We start from the raw sequence: 13881 nt of genomic DNA on the forward strand, positions 1-13881 counted from the left end.
GATGGTCTATCCTGAGTATAGGGTATTAATATTGTACTCCCGGAAACCCCCTTTCAAGGGATTATCCGAGACTAAATCAGACCTCCAGATGTGGCCGACCTGCGGTAATGAAGATACTCACCTGGTCCCCGTCTGTTTGGTCCCTGGACTGGAACTTCTGCTTCCCTTTGCGCCAATATCAACATCCGTCAATGGGCGGACATGTGACCGTTGTAGCCAATCACGGGCCACAGAGGCGACCTGCTCCCTGTGCGTCATGTATGATGTCCCATTGGCGGGGGACTGACCCCTGAAACCCTTGCCAGTTGCTAGAAGAGGCTGTGGAACCCTTTTGTGTAAGCAGCACACTCAGCATATGTCTACATATGTCCCTTTTTGACCTCAGAGACTAGTGCTTTCAAGGACATAGAAGCTATATTAACACATGGCAGATCTTGCTTAAAATCAGTTCCATACACAGGGATGGGGTTATTTTTTTGGCATGCACAAGGATTTCTTCACACTCAATCCAGATTTATGAGGGAGTCATGTAAGTTTCTACAACAAATCTGCTGTGAGAGAATATACTGTGTTCTAGCCAGGCGCTGAAGGAAGGGGCGAGTTTTCAGGGCAGCCAAATTCCCTGGCATTTCAGGCAGAGTGCAGTGGGGCCCTGAGGATCGGCAAGGTAGTTTTTTTAGTTTTTCTTTTAAAGGGGTTGGTGGTAGCCGGATTGGAGTCCTCCAGCCACCACTTTGCCGGGCTCCATTCCCTATATAAGTGTGGGTCCCGCACCTATAAGACAATGGGTAAATAGCAAATAGGCCAGCACTACTCACTGTTATTGTAGTGATTCCAATACGTGGTGGTGCCTGCAGCGTTGAATCCTGGTCCTAGGATTCCCGTAGTAGCCAAAGAATGTATAGAATAAGCCACGGCACTCCAAAGGGATCCAATTAATTTCTTTATTACACCTTGTGCAGCAACGTTTCAACCTAATGGTCTTTATCAAGCTTGATAAAGACCATTAGGTTGAAACGTTGCTGCACAAGGTGTAATAAAGAAATTAATTGGATCCCTTTGGAGTGCCGTGGCTTATTCTATACATTATAAGACAATGGGAGCATATAGCTAGGATTTTTAGGACTGACTGGCCTTCATTTCTTAAAGTAATGATGGCCACTCGTTTTTCTTTACTTAGCTGCTTTTTATAATACAAATTCTAACAGTCTATTCAGTAGGACAATCAGCTGTGTATCCACCTGACTTCTCCACAACGCAACTGATGGTCCCAACCCCATTTATAAGGCAAGAAATCCCACTTATTAAACCTGACAGGGCACACCTGTGAAGTGAAAACCATTTCAGGTGACTACCTCTTGAAGCTCATCAAGAGAATGCCAAGAGTGTGCAAAGCAGTAATCAAAGCAAAAGGTTTGAAGAACCTAGAATATGACATATTTTCAGTTGTTTCATACTTTTTTGATAAGTATATAATTCCACATGTGTTAATTCATAGTTTTGATGCCTTCAGTGTGAATCTACAATTTTCATAGTCATGAAAATAAAGAAAACTCTTTGAATGAGAAGGTGTGTCCAAACTTTTGGTCTGTACTGTATATAGGGAGGCAATCACTGCTAATAGATGACAGCTGGGAGAGGGAGGAGACAGGGGCGTAGCGTGGGGGGGGGGGGGGGCCGGAGGGGCCGTTGCCCCGGGCGCCAAATTGCAGGGGGCGCCAGGCAGCCGAAATTTCAATGAGGGCTACTGGAGCCTATGGCTCCCGTCCCCTCAGTTATGCCCCATAGGCTTCAGGCCTAGTGGCCTGAAGCCTATAAGGCAGTAGAGCGATGCAGGACTCGGTCACGATAACCTCACTGTGACCTCCTGCGTCGGGTCTCGCGAGATGACGCGATGACGCGGCGCAGGAAGGCACAGTGAGGCGTTCGTGACTGCCTGCGGCGGGAACAAGCGGGGATGGAGATAGGTAAGTATTTTTTTTTTATGTTACCTTACCTAATTGCAGAGGCTCTGGGGGCAGTATGGGGGGTGGGAGAGGAGAGGAGAGGACTGGAGCAGAAAGGCTATCCAATTCAATGGCATTGGCACAGTAATAAGAGGGGGCGATTATATTAGCAAAGAGGGTGCCAGTACATTAATAACAAAGAGGGGGACATTACATTAGCAAAGAGGGGGCCAGTACATTATTAATAAAAAGGGGGCCATTATATTAATAATAAAGAGGGGGCCAGTACATTATTAATAAAAAGGGGGCCATTATATTAATAATAAAGAGGGGGCCAGTACATTATTAATAAAAAGGGGCCATTATATTAATAATAAAGAGGGGGCCAGTACATTATTAATAAAAAGGGGGCCATTATATTAATAATAAAGAGGGGGCCAGTACATTATTAATAAAAAGGGGGCCGTTATATTAATAATAAAGAGGGGGCCAGTACATTATTAACAAAAAGGGGGCCATTATATTAATAATAAAGAGGGGGCCAGTACATTATTATTATTAATGTAATGACCCCCTCTTCATTATTAATGTAATGGCCCCCTCTTTATTATTAATGTAATGACCCCCTTTTTGTTATTAATGTAATGGCCCCTTTTTGTTATTAATGTAATGGCCCCTCTTTATTATTAATGTAATGGCCCCTCTTTATTATTAATGTAATGACCCCTCTTTATTATTAATGTAATGACCCCCTCTTTATTATTAATGTAATGGCCCCTCTTTATTATTAATGTAATGACCCCCTCTTTATTATTAATGTAATGGCCCCTCTTTATTATTAATGTAATGACCCCTCTTTATTATTAATGTAATGACCCCTCTTTATTATTAATGTAATGACCCCCTCTTTATTATTAATATAATGACCCCCTTTTTGTTATTAATGTAATGGCCCCTCTTTATTATTAATGTAATGGCCCCCTCTTTGCTAATATAATGGCCCCCTCTTTATTATTAATGTAATGACCCCCTCTTTATTATTAATGTAATGACCCCCTCTTTATTATTAATGTAATTGCCCCCTCTTTCTTATTAATGTAATGGCCCCCTCTTTATTATTAATATAATGACCCCCTCTTTATTATTAATGTAATGGCCCCCTCTTTCTTATTAATGTAATGGCCCCCTCTTTCTTATTAATGTAATGGCCCCCTCTTTCTTATTAATGTAATGACCCCATCTTTATTATTAATGTAATGGCCCCCTCTTTCTTATTAATGTAATGGCCCCCTCTTTATTATTAATGTAATTGCCCCCTCTTTCTTATTAATGTAATGGCCCCCTCTTTATTATTAATGTAATGGCCCCTCTTTATTATTAATGTACTGGCCCCCTCTTTGCTAATATAATGGCCCCCTCTTTGTTATTAAAGTGGGGGCCAGTACATTAATAATAAAGAGGGGGCCATTATAATATACAGGGGGAATAATATTATGGGGAATGAAAGCTATCTGTCTGGCTCTAGCTCAGTATTGGGGGGCAGCAGGATGACAGTGTTGAGACACCAGGAAGGAGAGCATGATAGTAAAGTGAGGAACCTAAAAAAATTTCGGTGAAACTCTGCAGACACGAGAAGCGGCTGAAAGAAGTTATCATGGTGGTCTTATCTCTGAATGAAGACGTCGAGGAGAGTCTACATCACAGAAGACGTCACTGGATGTAACAGGTATGGTGCGGTATTCTACTGTAATAATAATGTCCATCCACATATCTGTTTCATGGTAGGGTTGGGGGAGAAGATTGAGAATTTGGCCCATACTGCCGCATTCTGGCCCCAGACTTCAGGTCACACTGTGTGTGTTCTGAATTCTGGGGGCTTACACCCATCTACTACATTATCTGTACTCAGAATTATCACTGTGTTATCTGTGGTGTTACATAGGACTGCTAGTGATCTACTACAGTATCTGTTAAAAGTGGCGTGCCTGGGGTAGGCGCGGGGGGGGGGGGGCGCAATTTTTGGCTTGCCCCGGGTGCTGGCAACCCACGCTACGCCACTGGGAGGAGAGATGTCAAAGCGAAAGCAAAACAAAAGAAAATCATACAGGAGGTACTGAAGAACGTCTATCAGAACTTCTCAGAGATCTGGCGGTGACACAGATCCAACCAATAAAGGCCACTTCTCTGGTAAAATAGATGGATTAGTTTCTAGCTACCAGCAAATCCTGACTGTTAGGGCTCATGCACACAACCGTATGTATTTTGCGGTCTGCAAAAAACAGTTCCACAAAAAATACAGATCCGTGTACATTCATATATACATACATATTTTGCGGAAAGGAACAGCTGGCCCCTAATAGAACAGTACTATCCTTGTCCGTAATGCGGACAATAATAGGACATGTTCTATCTTTCCTAATGCACACAAACATATTTTCCTTCCGTATGTTACTCCGTGTGCATTCCGTTTCCGTATGTCTGTTCGGCAAAAAAATAGAACATGTCCTATTATTGTCGGCATTACGGACAAGGATAGGACTGTTTTTTTTAGGGGCCAGCTGTTCCGTTCCGCAAAATATGGAATGCAAACGGACACCATCTGTATTTTTTGCGGATCAGTTTTTTTGCAGACCGCAAAATACATATGGACGTGTGCATGAGGCCTTATATGTAAGGACTTGTTTTTTTTCTGTTAGGAAATACGGACATATGGAAACGGAATCTTCCGTTTTTTTTGCAGACCCATTGAAATAAATGTTTCCGCATACGGTCCACAAAAAAACCCGGAACGGACACGGAAATAATATAGGTTCATGTGCATGAGCCCTTAGTTATCTGCTGATTTTTCTTAAATCTTCATTTTCTCTTATCTTGGATGACATTTTGGGGCTTTGGAACTGATTACTTAGCTTACAATGGTTTCAACATACAATGGTCCTCCTGGAACCAATTAATATTGTATCTTGAGGGACCACTGTATATTGCTTGTTTCCAGGGGTTACGACCATGCTGTAATGCAGCAGCGGTGGTTGTGCTTGCACACTATAGGAAAAATTGCCTATATTGTTGCATCCTCTGCACTTTGAATAATAGGGCAGGCAGTATAAATGTGATCACACCTGGTCCTGTCAATCAAAAAAGTGCAGAGGGCGCGGCTGATGCAGAGAGAGAAGAACCTCTAGGTGTAATGACAACACCCCTGTTGCTCCTAGAGGCTCATTTGCATACAATAAAACATAATTTTTCTCAGTAATGCGGACACATATGAACATGGGACCAACACAGATGCCATCAGCTGCTAAGCGCACATGCAACAGGTCAGCCATTTTTTTAGGTACCAATCTGCTGACAGATGTCCTTTAGGCCTTATGCACATGGTCATTGTTGGCCGGTGCCCGTATTGTGGCCCGCAAACAGCGGGTCCACAATATACAGGCGGCGGCCATTTGTTTTTTAATAGTGGGCGCTGGCCATTTGTGCACCACATTTGGCTACCCATTCACTTGAATGATCGCAGACCTCATTCAAGTGAATAGGAGCACGTCCGCATACGGAGGACACATGGTCAGTGCCTGTGTGTTGCGGAACGCAATTTGTGGTCCGTGGCACAGGCCAACAACGGCCATGTGCATGACGCTTTAAAGGGAGGTCTGTAAAAACAGTAACAACAGGGGCGTTCTATAGTGAAATACCATAAGGACCCCAGACGGAACTAGAGGTGGAGATACCTTAACATAGAGTGCTGTGCAAACCAGAAACAACACTAGATAGTAGCGAAGTCTCTGCCGGCCGGGAGAGTCACCAAGCTGCTGCGCTTGTTAGTCAGAAACATCAGATGAGGTCTGGAATATTCAATGAAAGAAGACAAGCTCAGTAAGGAAAGGAGGGTAAAAACAAAAGTACGCTGCACTGCTAACTTCAATAAAATGTATTTTTTAAAGAATACAATAAAAACAAATAAAATATAGATACTATCTACACGTTTCAGCAGCCGCCACCTTCATCAGGCTGGAATGGTCGACATCTATTTTATCTGACTTTTTTGATGGAATCTTTGAAGAAGACCCATAACTGAACCCCTGACACAGAAAAGTTAGGGATATTTGGCTTTCGGGTGCAATTTATGGAAAACGTAAAAAGTTCATGCTCCAGTGATATTATATCATGAAAGTAGGACATTTAAAGGGGTTCTCCAGGAATAAAGAAAATGAAAATACCTAAATACTACTTTATTATTAATATATTTCCAAATATCTTTCATTATTTATAATGGCTCGTTTTGTCTGGGGAGCAATCATTAGGAGAAATAAAATGTCCACCGTCCTATTTTTCACACAACAGGACACAGCCACATCCCTACCTCCTCTCTCTACTTCATGTCTCCTCATGAACTCCATTTCTACAGAGATTCAGCTGAAGATTATATTAAACAGTATTCAGGATTATAATCCCCGACAAGCAGAGCAGAGAGGAGGATAAGGCAGCTCTTTACCTCAGTATTGTGAAGTAACTTGTCCTGCTGTGTGATTAGGACAGGTTCTATGTGCACTAACAGGACGGCAGCCATTTTATTTCCCCTGTTGATTGCTCCCCAGAGAAACTGAGCCGTTATAACTAATGAAAGGTATTTGGGAATATATTTATAATAAAGTAATATTTACGGATTTTCGTTTTCCTAATTCCTGGAGAACCCCTTTCTGTAGAAGCAGCAATGGTGATTTCCTCCTCTCAAACAATTTACTAAAACAAAAGCCAACACCAGTGGTGGGTATACCCCAACAAAAATGTCAATGTCTCAATAACTTGTCATGTGGCCTTGAGCATCAATTACAGCTTGACCAAGACATCTCATGCTGTTCACAAGTCGACTTATTGTCTGCTGAGGCATGGCATCCCACTCTTCTTGAAGGGCGGCCCGCAGGTCATTGAGGTTCTGGGGTACAGTGTTACAAGCCTCGACACAGCGACTCCACTGATCTCATAGGTTTACAATGGGATTTAGGTCTGGAGAAAATGCAGGCCACTCCATTTGACCCAGCAGCCGCTCCCTAATGATCTGACCTGGATGAGCTGGCACATTGTTGTCCATGAAGATGAAATTAGGTGTCACGTGTAGGAGGCCCAAGGCAGACCTCCGGGAGGTCGTGTGAACAGACCACAGGCAAAACAGACCAAGGACCCATAGATAACTTTATTACAAGTGTAATAAAAGGACATGACAGTAAGCAGGTAGGCAATAGTGGTAGCACTACCACAGAACCAAATGCACCGGCAGACCAGAGGCAAAACCCGGAGAGCCAGTGAGCCCCGTTCTTCACATGGTGGGGATGAACTGGGCCGAGGGCTCACTGGTTGCACCTCCAGGAAGGTCCTGGTACACTTGGCGGAACAGCACCAGCGGAACAGACAACAACAGAACTGAAACCCATACAAACACAGCACATGGAACAGACAAGATCGGGAACCACCACAGAAGCAGATGCCTAGACCCCTAGCGGAATGGAAGCATGGCGGTCTCAGGCAGAGCTGCACACAGACTAGAGATTGCACAGACAAGTGATTCACACAGACTAGAGATTTCCCACCGGGGAAGCCAGGGACCCTCTCATGAAGGCAGGACAAACACGGGATAGGAACAGTCCAGAAAGGAACTACAGGCAGACAAGAACAGACAAGGATCAGAAGCAGTTTAGCACTGCCAGGCTATCAGATGCAGTTGCGCACTGCTAGGCGAAACAATGAACAGACAAGGATAACATAAACATCATACAGGACAGGTACAGCAAAGACAAGGACATAACCTCAAACACCATCACAGAACAGGTGCAGGAGAACAGACAAGGCAAAAACATCATAGAACAGGTAACAACAACAAACACCAATGCAATACCAGGCAACACCACACAGAAGGTCAGATGGTAAAAAGGAGTCAGCAGCAAGGGGCTGCACCTAGAAAGACACAAGACAGCCTGACCTCCTGGGTGAGCAGCGAGGTCCTACACCCAGCAAAACACAAGAGACTGACCACAAGCTCCACAGCTCACAGGTAGTGTTGAGCGAACTTGTGTTTTAAGTTCGGCGTCTAAAGTTCGGGTTATCGAAGAATCGTGTTATGGATTCCCCGACCATAACGGATTTAGAATCCATAACGCGATTCTTCGATAACCCGAACTTTAGACGCGGAACTTAAAACACACGTTCGCTCAACACTACTCACAGGTAGAAATAGCTGCTTAATGAGAGCACCTGATAAGTCACAACCAGGCACAACCTGTGTAACACTGACAAACAGAGAAGCATCACGGGGAGAGCAAACATTCACAGGCAGTCGTTCACAGAAGACACTGCAGACAGCACGCAGCCCCAGCAACCAGCCTGCACAGGAGACAGCCAGCAGCCAGTATGCGAGAGGGCATGCAGCCAGCCTACATGGACACAACTGTCACAGTGAACCGCATTGTGACATTAGGCCTGTGTTGTTCATGCAGAGGCACAATGACTGGATTAACGATGTTAATCAAATAGTATGGGCTTGTTACTGTACCATTCACAAAGTGTAGGGCAGTTCTGTATAGACTAGACACACCTGCCCACACTGTAACACCACCACCAAAGGCTCGGCTGGTGACAACTAGGGATGAGTGAATCGACTGATGAGCGAAACCTTTTACCGAACTCGGTTTCAGTTCGAAGTGGTACATTGGAACCGAACCAGAGTTCGGTAAAAGGTTGTTAACAGTAGAAATTAATTTTTGAAGTTATTATCCGAAGTCTTGCGAGACTTCGCGAAGTAATAACTTAGGCTCATCTAAGCCAATACAGTCTAATACTGTACGGAGCACTCACTCCGTATAGTATTCTAAAAAAGTTTTATGTGAATCAACTTTGGATGTTTCATCTGAAATCGATTTGCTCATCCCTAGTGACAACAGTGGCTGATGCATAGCGCTCTCCTTGAAGTCTACAACAGTGTTGGCGGCCATCATTTCTGCACAGCATGAATCGACTTTCATCAGTGATCAGCACTGAAGACGACTGGTTCCTCATCCAGTTTATATGCTCCCTGGCCCATTCAAGACGGTGACGCCTGTGCCTGGTGGTGTGGTCAGGTACCCTTGCAGGTCGTCTAGCACGCAGACCACGCTGATGTAAAAGGTTTTGAGTGGTCTGACATGACTTGGCAGCCTCTCACCTCCCTTAACCACCTCAGCCCCCCTAGCTTAAACACCCTTAATGACCAGACCACTTTTTACAATTCTGCACTACACTACCTTCACCGTTTATTGCTCGGTCATGCAACTTACCACCCAAATGAATTTTACCTCCTTTTTTTCTCACTAATAGAGCTTTCATTTGGTGGTATTTCATTGCTGCTGACATTTTAACTTTTTTTGTTATTAATCGAAATTTAACGAAATTTCTGCAAAAAAATTTCATTTTTCACTTTCAGTTGTAAAAAAATAAAATAAAAATGACATCTATATAGAAATTTTTCTATAAATTTATTGTTCTACATGCTTTGATAAAAAAAAATGTTTGGGTAAAAAAAATGGTTTAGGTAAACTATGGTAAACCATGGTTTACAAACTATGGTACAGAAATAAGAATTTCCGCTTTTTGAAGCAGCTCTGACTTTCTGAGCACCTGTTATGTTTCCTGAGGTTCTACAATGCCCAGACAGTAGAAAACCCCCACAAATGACCCCATTTCAGAAAGTAGACACCCTAAGGTATTCGCTGATGGGCATAGTGAGTTCATTGAACTTTTTCTTTTTTGTCACGTTAGCGGAAAATTATGAATTATTTTTTTTTTCCTTACAAAGTCTCATATTCCACTAACTTGTGACAAAAAATAAAAACTTCCATGAACTCACTATGCCCATCATGAAATACCTTGGGGTGTCTTCTTTCCAAAATGGGGTCACTTGTGGGGTAGTTATACTGCCCTGGCATTTTAGGGGCCCTAATGCGTGAGAAGTAGTTTGAAATCAAAATGTGTAAAAAATGGCCTGTGAAATCCTAAAGGTGCTCTTTGGAATGTGGGCCTCTTTGCCCACCTAGGCTGCAAAAAAGTGTCACACATGTGGTATCGCCGTACTCAGGAGAAGTTGGGCAATGTGTTTTGGGGTGTCATTTTACATATACCCATGCTGGGTGAGATAAATATCTTGGTCAAATGCCAACTTTGTATAAAAAAATTGGAAAAGTTGTCTTTTGCCGAGATATTTCTCTCACCCAGCATGGGTATATGTAAAATGACACCCCAAAACACATTGCCCAACTTCTCCTGAGTACGGCGATACCACATGTATGACACTTTTTTGCAGCCTAGGTGGGCAAAGGGGCCCACATTCCAAAGAGCACCTTTAGGATTTCACAGGCCATTTTTTACACATTTTAATTTCAAACTACTTCCCACACATTAGGGCCCCTAAAATGCCAGGGCAGTATAACTACCCCACAAGTGACCCCATTTTGGAAAGAAGACACCCCAAGGTATTTCATGATGGGCATAGTGAGTTCATGGAAGTTTTTATTTTTTGTCACAAGTTAGTGGAATATGAGACTTTGTAAGAAAAAAAAAAAAAAAAAAAAAAATCATCATTTTCCGCTAACTTGTGACAAAAAAAATTCTAGGAACTCGCCATGCCCCTTACGGAATACCTTGGGGTGTCTTCTTTCCAAAATGGGGTCACTTGTGGGGTAGTTATACTGCCCTGGCATTTTAGGGGCCCTAATGCGTGAGAAGTAGTTTGAAATCAAAATGTGTAAAAAATGGCCTGTGAAATCCTAAAGGTGCTCTTTGGAATGTGGGCCTCTTTGCCCACCTAGGCTGCAAAAAAGTGTCACACATGTGGTATCGCCGTACTCAGGAGAAGTTGGGCAATGTGTTTTGGGGTGTCATTTTACATATACCCATGCTGGGTGAGAGAAATATCTCGGCAAAAGACAACTTTTCCAATTTTTTTATACAAAGTTGGCATTTGACCAAGATATTTATCTCACCCAGCATGGGTATATGTAAAATGACACCCCAAAACACATTGCCCAACTTCTCCTGAGTACAGCGATACCACATGTGTGACACTTTTTTGCAGCCTAGATGCGCAAAGGGGCCCAAATTCCTTTTAGGAGGGCATTTTTTGACATTTGGATCCCAGACCTCTTCTCACGCTTTAGGGCCCCTAAAATGCCAGGGCAGTATAAATACCCCACATGTGACCCTATTTTGGAAAGAAGACACCCCAAGGTATTCAATGAGGGGCATGGCGAGTTCAAAGAAAAAAAATTTTTAGGCACAAGTTAGCGGAAACTGATTTTTTTGTTGTTTTTTCTCACAAAGTCTCCCTTTCCGCTAATTTGGGACAAAAATTTCAATCTTTCATGGACTCAATATGCCCCTCACGGAATACCTTGGGGTGTCTTCTTTCCGAAATGGGGTCACATGTGGGGTATTTATTCTGCCCTGGCATTTTAGGGGCCCTAAAGTGTGAGAAGAAGTCTGGAATATAAATGTCTAAAAAAATTTACGCATTTGGATTCCGTGAGAGGTATGGTGAGTTCATGTGAGATTTTATTTTTTGACACAAGTTAGTGGAATATGAGACTTTGTAAGAAAAAACAAATAAACAAAAAATCAATTTCCGCTAACTTGTGCCAAAAAAATGTCTGAATGGAGCTTTACAGGGGGGGGGGGGGGGTGATCAATGACAGGGGGGTGATCAGGGAGTCTATATGGGGTGATCACCACCCTGTCATTGATCACCCCCCTGTAAGGCTCCATTCAGACGTCCGTATGTGTTTTGCGGATCCGCGGTGTCCGTGTTTTGCGGATCCATGGATCCGCAAAACACAGACGTCTGAATGGAGCCTTACAGGGGGGTGATCAATGACAGGGGGGTGATCAGGGAGTGTATATGGGGTGATCACCCCCCTGTCATTAATCACCCCCCTGTAAGGCTCCATTCAGACGTCCGTATGTGTTTTGCGGATCCGATCCATGGACCTGTGCCGGCGCGTCCACTCGGAATAACAGGGCCTCCGCCAGGACGCAATCCTGCGTACGGCGGTCCTGTAGTGGTTAAATGTGCCTGGAGGTGTGTGCCATTCATCATCCGGTTCCGCAGGGCATGGTTCACAATGAAGAAGTCATCAGTGTGGGATGTGGCCAAAGGACGTCCACTTCTATGCTTTTCTGTGACTCTTCCAGTCTCTCTGTTGTAACCTGCTGATGACACTCTGTGACACTCAGTGGCCACTTCCATCTGAGAACATCCTGCTTGAAGCCTCGCAATGGCGGATTACTGTTGATCAATTGTTAGGTGTCGTCTTGGTCTCATGATGTCAAAATATGAACAGCATGATGAGGAGGACTGTTTAAATTCTAATTGTAATTGAACCAGGAAATTTATTGGATGATTCATGGATCAAATAGTTGTTATAAATTTTGCAGTTAGGCCCCTTGCAGATCAGCGTGTCCGGATTAGGTCCGGATGCGTTGCGTCTGTGATCAGGGAAAATTGTGCGAGTTAGTACGCAACGTCAGTCAGTTTTGACTGCGATTGCGTTGGTCAGTTTTTTCAGTGCGAGTGCAATGCGTTTTGCATGCGCATGAGAAAAAACTGACTGTGGTACCCTGACCCGAACCCGGACTTCTTCACTGAAGTTCGGGTTTGGGTTAGGTGTTCTGTAGATTTTATTATTTAATATTTTAGATTACCATGTTACAAGGGAAAATAATAGCATTCTTAATACAGAATGCTTACTAAAATGTGGCATGAGGGGTTAAAAAATAAAAAAAATTAACTCACCTCATCCACTTGTTCGCGCAGCCGGCATCTTCTTTCTTCTTCTTTCTTCTTCTTTCAGGACCTGCCAAAGCACCTTTGATGACGTAATCATGCTCACCATGTGGTGAGCGCGGTGACGTCAGCGCAGGTCCTGCTGAATGAAAATCCTTCTATATTCATTTGGCAGGACCTGCACTAACATGGTGAGAGCGATTATGTCATCAAAGGTCCTTTTGAAGGTCCTGAAAGAAGAAGAAAGAAGATGATGCCGGCTGCGCGAACAAGTGGATGAGGTGAGTTAATTTTTTAACCCCTCCAGCCCTATTGTACTATGCATTCTGTATTAAGAATGCTATTATTTTCCTTTATAACCATGTTATAACGGAAAATAATACAGTGAATTGACTTTGATCAATTTACTAACATCATCACCTAGCAACCATGCGTGAAAATCGCATTGCATCCGCAGTTGCTTGCAATTTTCATGCATCCCCAGTCATTTATATGGGGCCTGCCTTGTGTGAAAAACGCAGAATATAGAGCATGCTGCGATTTTCACGCAACGCACAAGTGATGCGTGAAAATCAACGCTCATCTGAATAGCCCCATTGAAGTGAATTGAAGCCCGGATTCAATGCGGGTGCAATGCGTTCACCTCACGCATTGTACCCACGCTGAATTTTCGCCTGTGTGAAAGAGGCCTTAAAGAAGACCTTTCACTAGAATAAAAAATCTAAACTAACTATACAGACATGTAGAGCTGCGCCCAGGGATCTCCCTGCACTTACTGTTATACCTGGGAGCCGCACCGTTCTCCCGGTATAGCCTCCGATATCTTCATAGTTAGGCTCCACCCAGGGGAACCTGCCGGCGTCTCCTTCTCCCATGCTGTAGCGCTGGCCAATCGCAGCGCTCAGCTCATAGCCCGAGAGAGAAAAAAGCCTCTCAGGCTATGAGCTGAGCGCTGTGATTGGCCAGCGCTACAGCATGGGAGAATGAGACGCCGGCAGGTTCCCATGGGTGGAGCCTAACTATGAAGATACCGGAGCCTATACCGGGAGAACGGAGCGGCACCCAGGTATAACAGTAAGTGCAGGGAGATCCCTGGGCGCCGCTCTACATGTCTGTATAGTTAGTTTAGATTTT

The sequence above is a fragment of the Bufo gargarizans genome, chromosome 8 (genome assembly GCF_014858855.1).
Source record: "Bufo gargarizans isolate SCDJY-AF-19 chromosome 8, ASM1485885v1, whole genome shotgun sequence".
Classification (NCBI taxonomy): domain Eukaryota; kingdom Metazoa; phylum Chordata; class Amphibia; order Anura; family Bufonidae; genus Bufo; species Bufo gargarizans.